Here is an 18,533-nt window from a genome sequence, read left to right on the forward strand (position 1 = left end):
GTTGTATAATAAAATCAGCGCTATAGAATGTGGCCATGATGAATATTTTTTCCTTTGAGAGTGACTATATTTGGTTTCTGGATATGTATCATTAGAATTATGTTGTCATATGTCCTTAAAACCTTCCAGTATGTTTGAATTTTGTCTTTTTTGCAAAGCTTGTATACAAGTCTTAGTGGAAGGCAAAATAAGTTTTCATTAATGTCCACTGTTTATAAAGGTGGTTTACATGAAAATGATTAATGTAACTCTTGACTATACAGATTCTCTCTTGGAGACTAACCATGGCATTTTAATAACATGACATATTCCTTTTTTGCTGAGAAGCCAGTACATGTTGAATGCAGTCATATGTTTTGGTTTTAGTTAAGTTCTGGGCTTTCTCAAGTTTGACCACACTATTTGCACTATTTGAAAATGGAAAGTTTATTCTTCCACTTCCGTGGTTCATCTTGATTCTTCACTCTCTCTCTCTCTCTCTCTCTCTCTCTCTCTGTGTAGATGTGCAAAGTCATTATGTTTGTTTAATTTTATGTATACAACAAACATAAATTTATTGCATCAACACTTTATGTATGTGTTAATGTACTCAAACCTTTTTTCTGAAAAGTTGTTTTAGCATCTGACTTATAAACTAAAATATCTGAAACCAAAAATAAACGTGGTCTCACTTTACAGCCTGAAGCCTTTCATCTCTACCTTTAATTATCAACATGTTGAAACTAAATAGTGTATGATTAATATCTTAAAATATGCCCGTGTATTGTGTTTTTGAGCATGTTCGTAAGAGCTGTAAACTCAAGCGTACAGTAACGTGACCACATGATTTTCAGACATGCAATTAACCAGAACAAAAAAGTTTTCTTCTTTAATTTTTAAGTGTTAATGAAAAGTGATAGTTTTGCAGTGTGTGGTCCACTGGTTAGAGAGGGACATAGGAGTCCAGAGACCTAGGTTCTGTTTTTTCTGTTGACATCCTGTGTGGGTTTAAGCAATGTATCTTAGATTCCCCAACTGTAAAATGTGGCTATTGGTCTTTTAAAAGTGCTTTGACAACATTTAGTGAAAGGCACTATGTAAATGCATATTTGTATTATTACTTCTACAGAAGGTACAGGATGAGCAGTGGCAATGCAAATTGTCAACAGTCTCCAACTGTAACTTGGAGAGGCCAGATAAAGAGGTCTGTAAGTAGTTCAGTCTCCATGCCTAATCAGTTGCTGGTCTGTCTGCTGATACTGCTTACAAACTTTCTCATTATGAGAATTTTTTTTGTAATATGGATACTTGTCCACTATAAATTAACTGAGAACACAATCATGCTCACATAGATAATTTAATAGTTGTAAAGATCATGTCTACCTGGGACAGCAATGCACACTAAAGGAGTATGATTTCTAAAATGCACTAACATGTTGCGCACTAATTTGTCTGTGTAGACCCTGCTGGTGCACACTAATAGTTCCCTCATGCACTGTTTGAAACAGTACTACATTAAAGTACCAAGTAGTGTACCTTACAAATCACATTCCATTATTGTGCATAGCTGCACCCTGTCGACAAGCCCTGAGTAACTACATCTTTTGACCTGGCCTGAAGTCAAACCACCGACTTACTGCTGAAAGGCTCCACAACCTGTGTCAAGCTACTGAGTCTGACAGTTACTAGATTCTAGGAAAAGTTTTCTGTTTTGAAACACAAAATCAAGCTAACGCTGCACTTCCTTGTTAACAAAATAAACTAATTTAAGAAGTACAGGAGTACTTGTAGCACCTTAGAGACTAACAAATTTATTAGAGCATAAGCTTTCGTGGGCTACAGCCCACTTCTTCGGATGCATATAGAAGAAGTGGGCTGTAGCCCACGAAAGCTTATGCTCTAATAAATTTGTTAGTCTCTAAGGTGCTACAAGTACTCCTGTACTTCTTAAATTAGTTTATTTTGTTAACAAGGAAGTGCAGCNAGGGTAGTTGACAATGGATCTGTCTACATGAGTCTTTGCTACAAAGTCCTCTTGCTTTCAGCTCTAAGGGCAATATTTAAAGCTATTTTTTATTTGCATTGGCTTGGAAGTTTTAAGAAAAAAATGTCTATTCAAGCCCATAGATACTTCCATGATTCATTGTACAACAGCAGTAAAATAGATCAAAGCCTTTGCTTAGAGTAATGTTAAAAACACTTGTTCGTCAAGCTACAAGAGATGCTTAAATTCTCTGTTTGCAATGAACCAATTTATACTCTGAAACATAATTTAAAAAGTAAAACTCTCACTTCCTCAATATATGTATGATGTTCTTGACATATCTTTTTTTGCGTCAATGATATGACAGGGTAGTTGACAATGGATCTGTCTACATGAGTCTTTGCTACAAAGTCCTCTTGCTTTCAGCTCTAAGGGCAATATTTAAAGCTATTTTTTATTTGCATTGGCTTGGAAGTTTTAAGAAAAAAATGTCTATTCAAGCCCATAGATACTTCCATGATTCATTGTACAACAGCAGTAAAATAGATCAAAGCCTTTGCTTAGAGTAATGTTAAAAACACTTGTTCGTCAAGCTACAAGAGATGCTTAAATTCTCTGTTTGCAATGAACCAATTTTTCATTCTGGGGCGTGTGAAGGTGACGCGTGGGGTGGTACTATATGGTCTCTTAATGAGTGTTACATTTTTTTCCTCTTAAAAATAAATTAGTATGTTAGAAGCTGGCATCTCTAAACTAAAATAGTTATAGTTTCCATTCCATTTGTGTGAAATGTCATTAAAATTACTTTTAGAAACAGCAAAATGTCAGACTTATAACTTGGCATTGTTGTAAACATCATTTATTGCAACTTGCATGTTTGTCTCCAAACATGTTTTGTCAAACCTGTTATCTGTTTTTGGAGAAGCTGAGTTTTTACATTTCTTTCAGAAGGTGAGCATGTAACATTTAGTAGGTTGCTTTGTAGGATCTCTTCTAAACCAAATTTGTTGAAAGATACATGTTCTTATTATGGAAAAGTTTACATATAACTTCAGGAAATATTAATAATACACAGGAAGGAATTACCTCACTAAATTCATTCTCTGAATTCTGTTTTACAAAGCATATGAATGTTCTCACTTAGACACGTATTCTCAGAACAATAAATAAATTATAAAATGCTTGGTCATGGAGAACAAATGAAGAAGAGAGTTTGGGCAGTACACTACTAGCCTAAGTGACAGAGTTCCATAAGATTAGTGCTTCTGGTTTGACATCTGCTAGATGAATAAAAGAGCAATTCAAAACTCAACAACAAGTTCCCGAAAGACATAAAAGGTATTCTTAAATCTTTTATTGGCATACATACAGACAGATTGGAGGATTGGGCCAAAAGAAATCTGATGAGATTCAACAAAGACAAGTGCAGAGTCCTGCATTTAGGATGGAAGAATCCCATGTACTGCTACAGGCTGGGGACCGACTGGCTAAGCAGCAGTTCTGCAGAAAAGGACCTGGGGATTACAGTGGCCAGGAAGCTGGATATGAGTCAACAGTGTGCCTTTGTTGCCAAGAAGGCTAGCGGAATATTGGCCTACATTAGTAGGAGCATTGCCAGCAGATCGAGGGAAGTGATTATTCCCCTCTATTCGGCACTGGTGAGGCTACATCTGGAGTATTGTGTCCAGTTTTGGGCCCCCCACTACAGAAAGGATGTGGACAAATTGGAGACAGTCCAATGGAGGGCAACGAAAATGATTGGGGGCTGGGGCACATGACTTATGAGGAGAGGATGATGGAACTGGGCTTATTTCAGAGTGGTAGCTGTGTTAGTCTGTATCAGCAAAAAGAACGAGGAGTACTTGTGGCACTTTAGAGACTAACAAATTTATTTGAGCATAAGCTTTCATGGGCTAAAACCCACTTCATTGGATGCATGCAGTGGAAAATACAGTAGGAAGATATGTATGCACAGAGAACATGAAAAAATGTCAACTGTTGTCAACTGTTGGAAATGGGCCATCCTGATTATCACTACAAAAGTTTTTTTTTTCTCCTGCTGATAATAGCCCATCTTAATTGATTAGTCTCGTTATAGTTGGTATGGCAACACCCATTTTTTCATGTTCTCCATACATAAGAGACTGGTAAACCTGTAAAATATATTCACTTTCTCCATCCATTCCCGATACATTTTCTTCAGCTTAAAAAATAATGGTTGAGTCCACTATAGCCATAACAGATATGAATTGTTTAGATCAGGTAATAGAGGCTCATCATTTTAGATCCAGAGGATTCTAGATTCAATCCCTTACTACAAGTGACCCACCGTGGGATGTTGCATTGCAGCTGTATTCCAGCATGTCTATAAGCTTGAAAAATGTCACAAGGGAATATAGAAAAACTTCTAGATTTAACGGCCTATATAAAAGGTAACACACAATGCCAAAATAGATTGTTAGAGATCTTTGTATATTTTTATAGACTTTTTAATGTCAGTACTTTAAGTTTTTGGTTTCCCTATTTTGGTAACTATAAAAGTTTGCTAGAGCAATTTTGAATGGATTTTCATACTTACAAAAATGCACAAAATAATATGTTACTTTCACCACTCAATTGGCATCATTCATGTAATCTGAAAGAAACATAATTTCAGGATTACATATTAAATGTGTGTATGGTTTGGAAAATAAAATTCCTTGTTGCTTTATAAACTATTTGATAGCTGATGGCACATATTACTGAAGGAATAATTTCCATTTGTGTTGCTAGCAGTGATATTAAACAGTTTTGATATTGGTCAGCAAGTATATGTACAATGAGTAATCTCTGAAGAGGTGAGCGAATTATACCACTTTTATAGTATGTGAACAAATTATTCTTGTTGCAATAAGACTGTTTCATGGTTTCATGATAATGAATGTGAAATGCATTATAAATACTGTGAGTAATAAACTGTCTCTTCATCCACATAAAATAAAATAATAAAATATCCTTTGCTCAGAAAGTGAGAGAGCAATGGATTAAACAGACCATTTTCTGGGACTGTAATTGTTCCCCTGATGGATAACATTTGTTAACACAGTAAATTTGAGAGATGCACTTTTGAAGCTATTGAGTAATAATGCAACTCAAGTACTCAAAGTAAATGCCTGCTAAATGATGTAACAACCGTATGCTTAGTTCTATGAAGAAGAAAATATGTGGTTGTTTTTTGCCTTGTTTGTCTTTTGCAGCATTGATGTGGAATTCTTTTTATTGAGTAGGACATTTACGAAGAGAATCATGTTCTGGTGCTCAAAGCTTATTTGGGTAATACAGTATTTTGTGATTGCCAGGAGATAATGAGTGATGTGTCCCTAAATATACTATGTATTATAACATTTTTATAGGATGGAAACTAACTTACGATTTTGAACAATTGGGTTAAATATTACTGATATAAATTATATTTTATTAAGATGGTGGTGTTTTACAAGAGATGCTGAAAATGCTTTAGATGTCTTTCTTCTCCCCCCCAAAAAAAGATGCCTCAGGGAGTTAAGCACCCAACTCCAACTAACTTTCAGTAGGTGATCAGTTCCAAGCTGTTTTAGATGTATTTGAATATCGCAACCTTATTTTATTATAGTGTTAGATCTACCCCAGAGCTTACTGAAAAGAAAAGGAACAAGCAAGTGTGGAGGTTTTGTTAACTTTTTTAAAATCTGAAAGTATGTTAAAATGTAGCAATGACTGTAAGTCAAGTTATGATTGTAGATTGAATAATGTCTCCAAGTATGAGACATTATTACTAATTATGACTTCAACATATAAGATAAGATAAAAGGGCTAGTTGTTCTACTACTTGAACTGTACTGATTTGAAACCTTTATAGCTAAAGTGGTGCAACCCCCTAGTGTGGACACAGTTATACCAGTATAAAGGTTCTTTCCCTCTACCAGTGTAAGTGTACTCGCTGGGTATAAACACAGTAGGGGTTGTACAAATATAGCTATTTTGATTAGGACCAGGCCTAAACATCTGTCATTAGGTGGATTAAGTTGCCCGTTTCTCAAGCTTATAAATTGTCCAGTCTACACCCTGCTGATCATAGTGCTATGTATTCTGTCAGGTTTATGGTGATTTCACTGGCTGACACACATAGAACCCCTATAAGATTTCCCAAGTAACTACCTGTTTATTGGCATGTAATTTCTTTGTGCACTACAGAATTGCCTTCTTTTTGCAGTAATGCCTACCAAAATCAGTGGATATGAAAGAAAATGCCCTCCCCCTCCTGGTTGATTGTGGGACATATTTGATCAGATCAGCATGGGGTAGATGACACCTGGGGTCCTCAGAAGAGAGGGGCAGGCTCAGCTGCTCCAAAGCCACCTTCTCTTACCTGTCCCCCAGATCACACATGGAGATCCCGCCTGACCGGGAAGTTGGAGCAGCAGAGGAGATTTCTCCATCTTTCTCTCACCCATTAACTAGGCTATGGCAGGGAAGGGAGAGTTGATTGTCTCCTTCACTATGTATGAAATCATCAGGGGTGGGCATGCAGCAGTCTTTCTGTGGTATTTGCTTCCCGGAAATCTAATGGAGGTTTAGTTTCATACACCATTGTTTCCAAGAGGCTGTGGGTCTGATTGATAACAATTGATAACCAAAGAGGAATTTTTCCCTTGGGGCAAGATTGCAAGGTGTATGGTGGATTTTTTCACCTTCCTTGTAGCATTCTGGAGGCCCGGTTTTAGTTTTAACGAGGAGTGAGGACAAGAATTTAAAAGCTGTACATTTATAAGTGGTAATTTTCTTGCAGCTGGTGTCCAGTGTGCATGTGAGGCTCAGAGGGATCAGTTCCCAGAGGTAAACATGAGACATGGGAGATAACTAGTGGACAGATATATAAGCTACAGGTGTCTACCACATAAGCAGATGGAAATTGTCATAACTGTGAGGAAGTGTGATGACTATTATATACCCATGATACATTTAGCCTAAGCTGCGCTATGTATGATATTGGTTGTATATTTAGGAATGTTTATAATAATTTGGAAATGATTTTAGAAGTGAGTTCCCATATTTAAAAGAGCATAAAAATGGATGATTATGTGGGTCTGTGAAATAGTATTCTAGGGGGAAAAAAGGTTTAGGATTGTAAATGGGCTTATGAACATATTAATGGGTTAGAATGTCTATACCTATAACTAGTAACCTTGATGGGAGTTGTGCATATCTACACACAAGATTTCATAATTGAGGATTTAATATGTGGCGGGGGTTGGGAAATTGACTTAAAAAGGTGTCAATATTGGTATTTCCCGTCCACCCTTTTTTTTAGATTAGCTACTGGAGTCCTTTTTCCAGTTCATTTACCTGAAAGGAGAGTTGTAAGCCACAGTTTAAACAGTCTGCTAGTTAAATTACAGAACTTGGGTGAAAGTGATTCTTTACTAGTGCCTTCTGAATTTATGATCTAATAACACTGTATTTTTAATACATTAAATCTGTATTTTATTCATTTCTTTATCATATTAATTTATAGGCATTTCTATGGTGCTCATCACTGTAGTGTCTAAATACCTATTTTAATTTATATTAATTTCTATCCTCAAATGCCTATTCTCAACTACATTTTGTGTAATACTGCTTTTTTAGAATATGGACTATTTTGAAGAGAACATTTCTATATTTCTTAAAATTATAAAATCTTAAAAATTGCTTAGATACATTTAATGTTAATCTACAAAGTGGTATTAATCTGCAAGTATTTTTATTCCAAGAGCATAATGAGTACACATACAGAAAATTGTAGGCTTTGTATGTAACAACACTAGAATAAATTTATACTTCATTGTGGGAACTTTTTTTCACACATACTGAAGAACCTGAAAGCAATTCATAGGGAAAATATATAAGAGCTGATTTGTGTTTTCCAAGACGAGTCTTCTCAGAGAACTAATATCTGACCACAACTGTAGAAATATTGGCTATTCAACTGCACTGTAGAGCAAAACAAAAACGTCATTGTTAAAATAGAAGAAGGAGAGAGAATACATTAGTCCAAGAAAAATCTGTTCTATCTTTATTTCTTTTAAAGCAGTTTCTTCAAGAGCTTAGGGTTGTCTGTCCCATTAACTTTCACTTTCTAGTCTCCCATGTTCCCTTTTGTTAAAAATTTTCACTGCATTTAAAGGGACACTGTCAATTTGATTTTTATTTTTACATTGACAATATAATAAAAAGATTCTGAAAGTGCACCTTTAAATTAGTCTCTCTTTTATTTATCTGCTTCCTTTTTTAAAGAAACTTGATAGAGGTTTGCTTTTAACTGCTCCTATGCTGGTGTTTTTGTTGGTGTTTTGCACCAATCCAGGAACAAACATAGGCCAAACACACTAATAACAGACATGCTTAGTGTGACGGGGCCTCTACTCACTGGCATCTCCTTCTGGCCGTTCTGGGGAATAGTTCACCAAGTTGACACCTTTTCCTGCAGTTGCACACCGTTCCTCCGCCTCTATCTGCTGCCCCTTTCTCGCTCCAGAAGCTGCTGCCCTCCAGCTAGGTCACTATTGTGGTTTCCCATTGTGGCATAGGTGGAAAGTCTCTTCTCACAAATAGGTTCAGGCAGTCTTCCTACTCGCTGCCTTGCCGGTGCCACTTTTCCAGTGGCTAGTTGGGGAACCTGGGCCCATCCTTTATTCTGGGTTCAGGCTCAGGGACTCTCTAGTCAGCAGTCAAGGTCTGTTGTACTGTGTACCTTGCTGCATTTCTCTGAGCCCTTTCCTAACCTTCTGGCTCTTCCCTCCTTTTCTGAGTCTACCAGTTTCACCGCTCCCTCCTCCCAGGGAGTAACTGCAGGCTATGTGCCTCTGCAGCCTCAAACACTTCCTCCCCTTCCAGGAGTGACTGCAACCTTTCCCAGCAGCCCCTTTCTGCTGTCTGCTTCCTGGCTTTATGGAAGTCCCACCTGTTCCTGCACAGGTGAGCTCCTAATTAGGGCTTTTCTCTAAGGCTTAATTCCTTCTAGTTTGCTGCCTGGATGTGAGGTCTTACAGAAAAGTCCAAATTGAACATGATGCCCAGGTTACAGAGTGACAGACAGGATGGTGGTGTTGTCCACAGTGATCAAGAAAGGACGTAGCAAAGAGGGCCTTCTGCTTCGATTTATATAAAATCACTCAGTGTTTGAATATAAATGTAGGGAGAACATTGTCATTGAATTTTACCTTTGATAATTGTAGAAGAGATCGAAACATAGGTTCTTAAACCCAAATAGCCATACTTGCTATTTTAACTTTGCAAGCTGTTTGGTGCTTAGATTGATGTAATAAAACTTCATTTAATGTTTGTAGAACATATAAAAAGTTCTATGGGGGGGGGGAGATAGCTCAGTGGTATTAGCATTGGCCTCCTAAACCCAGGGTTGTGAGTTCAATCCTTGAGGGAGCCATTTTGGGCAAAAATCTGTCTGGCAATTGGTCTTGCTTTGAGCAGCGGGTTTGACTAGATGACCTCAGGAGGTCCCTTCCAACCCTGATATTCTATTATTAATATATCTAAATACATTTTGATCAGACTTTAACATACCAGGTCCTGTTGCTTAGATGGGAAAAGAGATCTGTTGAATAAATTTATGAGAATTCTGTGATTGACATCCTCACTATTTCTAGACAGAAATTTTGATACAGTATATTTTATAATAGTTTGAGCCTCGCAGAGGTTGTTGACCTCATTGAACCAGAGATCTTATTTCACACATTCTCTGTTTTTTTTTTCCATTCAAAATGTTTGGATGGTGCCAAAGGAAACAAAATCACAACTTTTACCCTTGGGATAGTGAGCATTGGATTTATTGTTAGCTAGCTGCAATAGAAGGATAATGTAACTTAAGAAATGGTCACAAGGATGTGTAACACATGTCGAAAGGAAATGGGAATGTACATGTTTGGGAACGAGTCTGACAGTTAAGTATATTATCAGTGCTTGGTTTTGTTTGATTTTCAAACAGATATTTCATATTTTGCCTAGGGCTGTCAATTAATTGTAGTTAATTCACACAATTAACTAAAAAAATTAATCACAATTAAAAAAAATATAACAATAGAATACCAAAAGAAATGTATTAAATATTTTTGGATGTTTTTCTACATTTTCAATATTGATTTCAATTACAACACAGAATACAAAGTGCACAGTGCTCACTTTATATTATTCTTTTTATTACAAATATATGTACTGTAAAAATGATAAACAAAACAAATAGTATTTTTCAATTCACCTCATACAAGTACTGAAGTGCAATCTCTTTATCGTGAAAGTGTAACTTACAAATGCAGATTCCTTTTTTGGTTACATAACTGCACTCAAAAACAAAACAGTGTAAAATTTTAGAGCCTACAAGTCCACTCTGTCCTACTTCTTATTCTGCCAATTGCTAAGACAAACAAGTTTGTTTACATTGACGGGAGATACTGCTGCCTGCTTCTTATTTAAAATGTCACCTGAAAATGAGAACAGGCATGGCACTTTTGTAGCCAGAGTTGCAAGGTATTTACATACCAGATATGCTAAACATTCGTATGCCCCTTCATGCTTCGGCCAACAGAGGACATTCTAGAGGACATGCTTCCATGCTCATGATGCTCGTTAACAAAATGCGTTAATTACATTTGTGACTGAACTCCTTGTGGGAGAATTGTACATCTCCTGTTCTGTTTTACCTGCATTCTGCCATATATTTCATGTCAGTCTCGGATGATGACCCAGCACATGTTCATTTTAAGAACAGTTTCACAGCTTTTCACTTTCACACTTTGACAAAATGCAAAGAAGGTACCAATGTGAGATTTCTAAAAATAGCTACAGCACTTGACCCAAGGTTTAAGAATCTGAAGTGCCATCTGTCAAGGCTGTATCCCCACTTTGAACTTTAGGGTACAAATGTAGGGGCCTGCATGAAAACTTCTAAGCTTAACTACCAGCTTAGCTCTGGTCCGCTGCCACCATCCCAAGGCTAATTTCCTTCCCTCGGTAGCCTTGAGAGACCTTCACCAATTTCCTGGTGAATACAGATCCAAACCCCTTGGATCTTAAAACAAGGAGAAATTAACCATTCCCCTCCTTCCTCCCACCAACTCCTGGTGAATACAGTTCCAACCCCCCTGGGATCTAAAACAAGGAGAAATTAACCATTCCCCCTCCTTCCTCCCACCAACTTCTGGTGAATACAGTTCCAACCCCCCTGGGATCTAAAACAAGGAGAAATTAACCATCCCCCCTCCTTCCTTCCACCAACTCCTGGTGAATACAGATCCAACCCCCTTGGATCTAAAACAAGGAGAAATTAACCATTCCCCTCCTTCCTCTCACCAACTCCTGGTGAATCAAGATCCAAACCCCTTGGATCTAAAACAAGGAGAAATTAACCATTCCCCTCCTTTCTCCCACCAACTCCTGGTGAATCAGATCCAAACCCCTTGGATCTTAAAACAAGGAAAAATCAATCAGGTTCTTAAAAAGAAGGCTTTTAATTAAAGAAAAAGTAAAAATCATCTCTGTAAAATCAGTATGGAAATTAACCTTACAGGGTAATCAAACTTAAAGAGCTCAGAGGACTCCCCTCTAGTCTCAGGTTCAAAGTACAGCAAACAAAGATAAACACTCTAGTAAAAGGTACATTTACAAGTTGAGAAAACAAAGGAAAACTAAGACGCCTTGCCTGGCTATTTACTTACAAGTTTGAAATAGGAGAGACTTGTTTAGAAAGATGTGGAGAACCTGGAGCGAACACACTCCCAAACAAAGAACACAAACAAAAGCCTTCCCCCCCCCGCCAAGATTTGAAAGTATCTTGTCCCCTTATTGGTCCTTTAGGTCAGATGCCAGCCAGGTTACCTGAGCTTCTTAACCCTTTACAGGGAAAAGGATCTTGGAGTTTCTGGCCAGGAGGGATTTTATAGTACTGTACACAGGACAGCTGTTACCCTTCCCTTTATAGTTATGACACCATCCAAAATCTGAGAGGGACAAGATGTGGAACATGCTTTCAGAAGCCTTAAAAGAGCAACACTCAGATATGGAAACTACAGAACCGGAACCACCAAAAAAGAAAATGAACCTTCTGCTGGTGGCATCTGACTCAGATGATGAAAATTAACATGCATTGGTCCGCTCTGCTTTGGATCGTTATCGAGCAGAACCTGTCATCATCATGGATGCATGTCCTCTGGAATGGTGGTTGAAGAATGAAGGGACATATGAATCTTTAGCGCATCTGGCTCATAAATATCTTGTAGCACCGGCTACCGCAGTGTCATGAGAATGCCTGTTCTCACTTTCAGGTGACATTGTAAACAAGAAGCAGGTAGCATTTTCTCTTGCAAATTGTAACCAATCTTATTTGTCTGAGTGATTGGCTGACCAAGAAGTAGGACTGAGTGGGCTTGTAGGTGCTAAAGTTTTACATTTTTTTGTACATAATTCTACATTTGTAAGTTCAACTTTCATGATAAAGAGATTGCACTACAGTACTTGTATAAGGTGAATGGAAAAATACATTTTTTTGTTTTTTACTGTGAAAATGTTTGTAATAAAAAATAAATATAATGTGAGCACTGTACACTTTGTATTCTCTGTTGTAATTGAAATTAATATATTTGAAAATGTAGAACATACAGGGGGACATACCAGAAGCTGGGCTAGAAGAGAGCTAATATCCGTTGCATCTTTCTAATCCATGAGTATTTCTTCATGAAAGATGCTGTTGACAGGTTCAGCCCTTCTCTTTTTCTTGTTCCCCATGATCCTGGGAACTATGCATGCCTCTGTGTGTTTCATCTCTATATGTACTGGCCTATTGACATCATGCCCTCAACCAGTTCACACTGAGACATAGATTCTAGGACTGGAAGGGATCTTGAGAGGTCATCGACTCCAGTCCCCTGCCTGCATGGCAGGACCAAATACTGTCTAGACCATCCCTGATAGACATTTATCTAACCTACTCTTAAATATCTCCAGAGATGGAGATTCCACAACCTCCCTAGGCAATTTATTCCAGTGTTTAACCACCCTGACAGTTAGGAATTTTTTCCTAATATCCAACCTAGACCTCCCTTGCTGCAGTTTAAGCCCATTGCTTCTTGTTCTATCCTTAGAGACATGGCCCTCACTGCCCCCATCTCCTTTTCATAGAATAGCAGGGTTGGAAGGGAGCTCAGGAGGTCATCTAGTCCAACCCCCTGTTCAAAGCAGGACTAATCCCCAACTAAATCCCCAAATTGCCCCCTCAAGGATTGAACTCACAACCCTGGGTTTAGCAGGCCAATGCTCAAACTACTGAGCTATCCCTCCTCCCCCCCAAAAAAACTTAAAAAGCCAGGCCAGAGACAGTAAGGCCCAGATTCCCCTCTTCCACTCATAAAGGATGATATGTAAGAAACTTTGTACTATTTTCTGGTAAATGCTTTTCATGCTTCATTAACATAGTCCTTTCATACACCACTATTTGATGTGCAGTGTTTATTATATTGCTGTATTGAGCTTCTGTTAACAGTGAGTGCTATTTATACAAAATTCCTTCATGGTTTTTAGTTATGTAAACAAATGCGAACTAGAATGAGATCACTGAATACATTTTTCACTTGAGACATGAGCAAGATTTAATTCTACTTTAAACTGACAAATATTTTATAAGAATTTTATCTTTGTATTTACATTTTTGACAGCCACTTTTCAATACCTCCATCTTACCAAAATCTAAGAATTTGCCATACTTTCTTTGTGTCAGATATTAGATAGTTAAGAAATGTACCGTATTTTCTGGCGTATAAGACGACTGGGCGTATAAGACGACCCCCAACTTTTCCAGTTAAAATATAGAGTTTGGGATATACTCGCCGTATAAGACTACCCCTCTTCCAACGCACACCAAATAAAAATTAAAAAAACATCAGATTTGATTTCAATATGGTAATTTTAATTCAAATGCTTATGACATGCAGGTACTTAGCAGGAAAACTGTCACTTATAAACATAAGGCTGTTTGTCATCAAACATGTAAACATAAAACAGTGCAAGTGGATTAAACTTTTCCTAATTCACTCTAAAGCTGAAAGGAAGGATAAGACAATAAACCCATGGGAGCTGCCATGCTGTTTGTTTTCTAAGCTGTCAACCAAACTGGAACTGATGATGATAGGAGGAAGATAACAAACAATAGAGAGAGAGCAAGTGCCGGGCAAGTCCCTGGCGAGTTAGCAACGCCCATCATAACTGCAAGCTATGGTATTTTTACAGGTTTTGCTGGCGTGACAGTTTCCCTTTAAAAGCCTTCAAAATCCTCCTGTTCGTCATCTGATATCATAAGTACATCAATGACATCTTGTGATACATTTGTAAGGCAGTCATCGTATGGATCGAATTCTGTATCAGATGGTGTGGTCTCAGCTTCAGCTTCCTCTTCATCTTGCCACAAGTAGTCGTCCTCCATACCATCTAATGAATTTGATATGCCACACGTCTTGAAAGACTTGATTACTGTTTCTGCATCAATATCATTCCAGGCTTTTATGACAAACTTGCACAAAACATCCAACTGTGGAGCACACATGTTTCCTCCTTTTGTGAATGACTTTTCGCCGCTAACCATCCATTCATTCCACTGTTCTCGAATGCGATCTTTAAATGGCTTGTTTAGGCACACATCCAGTGGCTGTACCAACGATGTCAATCCTGCAGGAATAACTGCCACATCTGTGTTTAGTCTTGCAAGCCTTTGCTTGGTGCTGGGAGTTAAATGAGCCCTGAACATATCCCACACCAGTAGACTACATTTTTGAATAAGTCCACCTGGTCGCCTGCTCCATACATTATCAAGCCATAGCTTTACCCCTTCTTCATCCATCCAGCCTTTTTCATTCACATGTATAAAACAACCAACAGGGAACTTGAGTTTTGGCATTGTTTTTCTTTTAAAAATAATCATTGGTCTCAGTTTGGCGCCATCAGCTGTGCATCCTAGTACCACTGTAAAATTGGACTTCTCATGTCCTGTTGTTTTAATTAAAATTGTTTTTTCACCTTTTTGATGGACAGTTTTATTTCCAACCATATCAAAATTCATTGGAGTTTCATCCATATTTCCAATACTACTTAACGCATAGCCATGTTTAGTGCGCTGTTGTATTACGTATCGATGGAAACTATTTACTTTGCTATCAAGATCTGCAGGTAATTTTTGGGCAATTTTCGTCTTTTGCCTCAGTACCATATTATGCCTTCCCAAGAATCTAGTACACCAGGATACAGTGGCCTTAAATCTGTTGCTGTGATCTGGGTTAGATTTGGCCCACTGAAGTGCAAACAAACGTATTTTATTTCGTGTCACTACATAATCGTTTTGGCGATGCTCATTCACCATGTCTGCTACATGTTTTTCGAGTTCTGGCCAATGTGGGGTGCCTCTTCTTAATGCACACTTACCCCTTGGCATACTCTTTAATGCTTTTTCATTTGCTTTCCAGTCCCGAACCATCTTTTCTGTTACTCCATATTGTCTTGCAGCAGCGCAGTTATTATGTTCCATGGCAAAGTTTACAACTGTAAGTTTGAAACTGGCTTCATATTTCTTTCTTCTTGCTGGTGGAGCCATGATGGGGTTTTGACTGTTGGAAATTTGTATACTGTACTGTATGTACTGGTGCTATACTGTATGAACAGGTACAGATACTGGTGCTGTACTGTATGTGGTACCCAGTATACAACAGCGATGTACCTTACCGGCGATTGGCTGGTTGTTGTATACAAAGCCTGCTTGGATTGGTCAGCTCTCCCTGCCTGCCCAGCCCTCCCTGTCTCCAAGACTATCAGAGCGGTAGCGCAAACACGCCTCTTTCACCCGTCTGGCCCGCCCTTGTATCCTATTACCTCCTTCTCTGCCTCTCAGATCTCGCACATGCGTGCCTGTGCCGCTTCACTGCAGTCCTCAGGAGCGAGATCTGAGAGGCAGAGAAGGAGGTAATAGGATACAAGGGCGACAGGTGAAAGAGGCGTGTTTGCGCTACCGCGTGTTTTTCTGGACACAGCGCCGCTCTCTCTCTTTTTTCCATACCCCGGGCGTCCCGGACGCCTGCAGCTTGCTCCGCCCTTGCTGCTTTCATACGGTCGCCGCATACGGCGGGGATGCGGCCGCGGCCGTTTTTGAGCTCCCCCCACCATATGCGGTGACCGCAGATTCTCCAGTCCGGCTTGGAAGTTTCAGCACCCGCCCTATAAGACGACACCCGGCATATAAGACGACCCCCGACTTTTGAGAAGATTTTCCTGGGTTACAAGGTAGTCTTATACGCCAGAAAATACAGTACTTAGCAACCAAGTGTGAATGAAACAGAAATGTCAGCTGCAGGTTTTATTTGTTGGTAATTTAATTTGTTTAAAATAACTGCTTAACATAGAAAGTCAACATTTATACAGTGTACGGTTTTGTTGGCAAATTGCAAATTCTTCTCTTACTGCATTAACTATGAAAAAGTATTTTCTTATGTCTGTTTCAACTGATTAGATGACATTTGCATATGGCATAAATTGACAAAGAGCAATGTGGAAAAAAATGTCATTTAAAACACATTTTAGAAGTTCATTCATGTCTGTAAATAAAAAGGGAAATATATTGTTGGCAGAGGAAATCAGGTGCTCATACTTCCCTTGTCTGATCTTTTCCTTGTTTAACAAACTTATTTGCAATACATGAAAATACTGTATGACTGAGAATCAAAACTCTCAAATTCTCTCAAGTTTGTAAGTATACTATCTATTACATTTTGTAAATTAACACCTATAGTATGAAATTCACCTTGCCATGTTGTCGCCAAGGCCAATACAAGGCTCTTAGCTCTGGACTTAACTATCTTGAATAATTTTGTGTCATCTGCAAACTTTGCCACCTCACTGTTCACCCCCTTTTTCAGATCATTTATGAATATGTTGAACAGCACAATTCCAGTACGGATCCTTGAGGAACCACACTATTTACCTTTCTCCATGGTGTATGCTGACCATTTATTTCTTCCCTTTGTTTCCTATCTTTTAACCAGCTACTGATACTGAGAGGACCTCCCCTCTTATCCCATGACTTCTTACTTTGGTCAAGAGCCTTTGGCATGGGACCAAAGACTTTCTGAAAGTCCAAGTATACCATATACTTGTCCACATGCTTGTTGACTCCCTTGAAGAACTGCTGTGGACACAGCAGCAAAATGATGACAGACACATGTGTGAAATTAATACCAGGCCACAACTTTTATTAGACTTGAACATGGGGTGCGGCGCTACCTGCCCATCACCCATACTCTCCTATATCAGGCATTTAATTTGTTCCAGTGCAGGTGTTACAGGGCTCCTTACCATATAACCCATAACTAGTGCCAGGGTTACAGGGCTTCTTTTCATATAACTCATAACCTCAGCCTATACCCCAGGACTCAGCTCTCTCTGAGTCTTAGCACCGTCCCCAACCCTGTGAGGGGGATAGAGGGTGCAGCAGGGTAGGGACCTTGGCTTGCAAAGGCCACAAGGTCTGATATCAGCCTACGAGGGCCATAAGGTCTCACCCTATCACATGAGCCCAAGGCCCTTCACCAAAATGCCAGGTCTTTTACCTCTGGGAACCGTTCATTTTAATCTTTTAACCACACTGGAAGCCATCCACAGGGGGGGCACCAGCGACTTGGTTGCTTTACATCCAACCACTCCACCTGGTACCACAATACCTGCCCAATCTATGCCTGCATGTGCCTTAGCTGTATGTCAGCATCTCCATCTGGCAGATGTATTCCATCATCCCTGAAAACTTTTGGATGATTTTAATGGATGTCCCTGTGCTGTATCACTGAATCCCCTTTCTCCAGGAATATCTTTTTGACCCTGTTATTTACCTTTTTCCTAGTCTTCTCCATCTGGGCTGAGTTTGCTCCTAGCCCTTGCCTGTCAGTGAGTGCAGAAGTGGCATGAGCTGATCCCACTGCATAGTTCTTCTGCATGCGAACCACTTTGGTCTTGGAGCCCAGCTGAGATCCAGCTGACATCCTGGCCGCCCTCTTGTAGGCCCAGTACACTATAGTGGGCCCACAAATCCAAACCTTGCATACGCTCTGGATAGCTTCTGAAACAAATAAACATATTGGGTTAATTATGTTTTCCCATTCCCTGACATCTTTTCCTTGGTGAGGACGTAAGTCCTGTAATACCTTGATTTCCAGTGCCTTTAACCTGGTCTGTTTTTGAGTACCTTAAGCACAGGGATATCAGTCCTGCAGACCATTCTGGGACCATTCTGCAGCTGCCATAGGCACCAGCCCACTTTCAAAGCGCCAAAGAAGGCAACTACAAATGCCACCTTAAATAACATGGCCTTCCTCCCGCAGCCCCAGACAGAGCCTTTGACAGCTTTGTAAGGGTTTCCGATGTTAGGGGTAACCTGTTGTCCTTCTGACGCCCACCCCTCCTGGATCACTTTTCTAAGAGTTTCTTTACTATGAAATGCCCACATGGGATTGAGAAACCTGCCAACCTACTCCGG

General features: G+C 39.1%; 1 protein-coding gene across 3 annotated transcripts in view; it reads left to right on the forward strand.

Annotated features, from left to right (window-relative positions):
• CENPP (centromere protein P) overlaps positions 1-18,533 on the forward strand; it is a 329,199-nt gene that overhangs the window by 188,466 nt on the left and 122,200 nt on the right. The window lies entirely within an intron of this gene.

This window comes from Trachemys scripta, chromosome 7, assembly GCF_013100865.1.
Source record: "Trachemys scripta elegans isolate TJP31775 chromosome 7, CAS_Tse_1.0, whole genome shotgun sequence".
NCBI classification, from domain to species: domain Eukaryota; kingdom Metazoa; phylum Chordata; order Testudines; family Emydidae; genus Trachemys; species Trachemys scripta.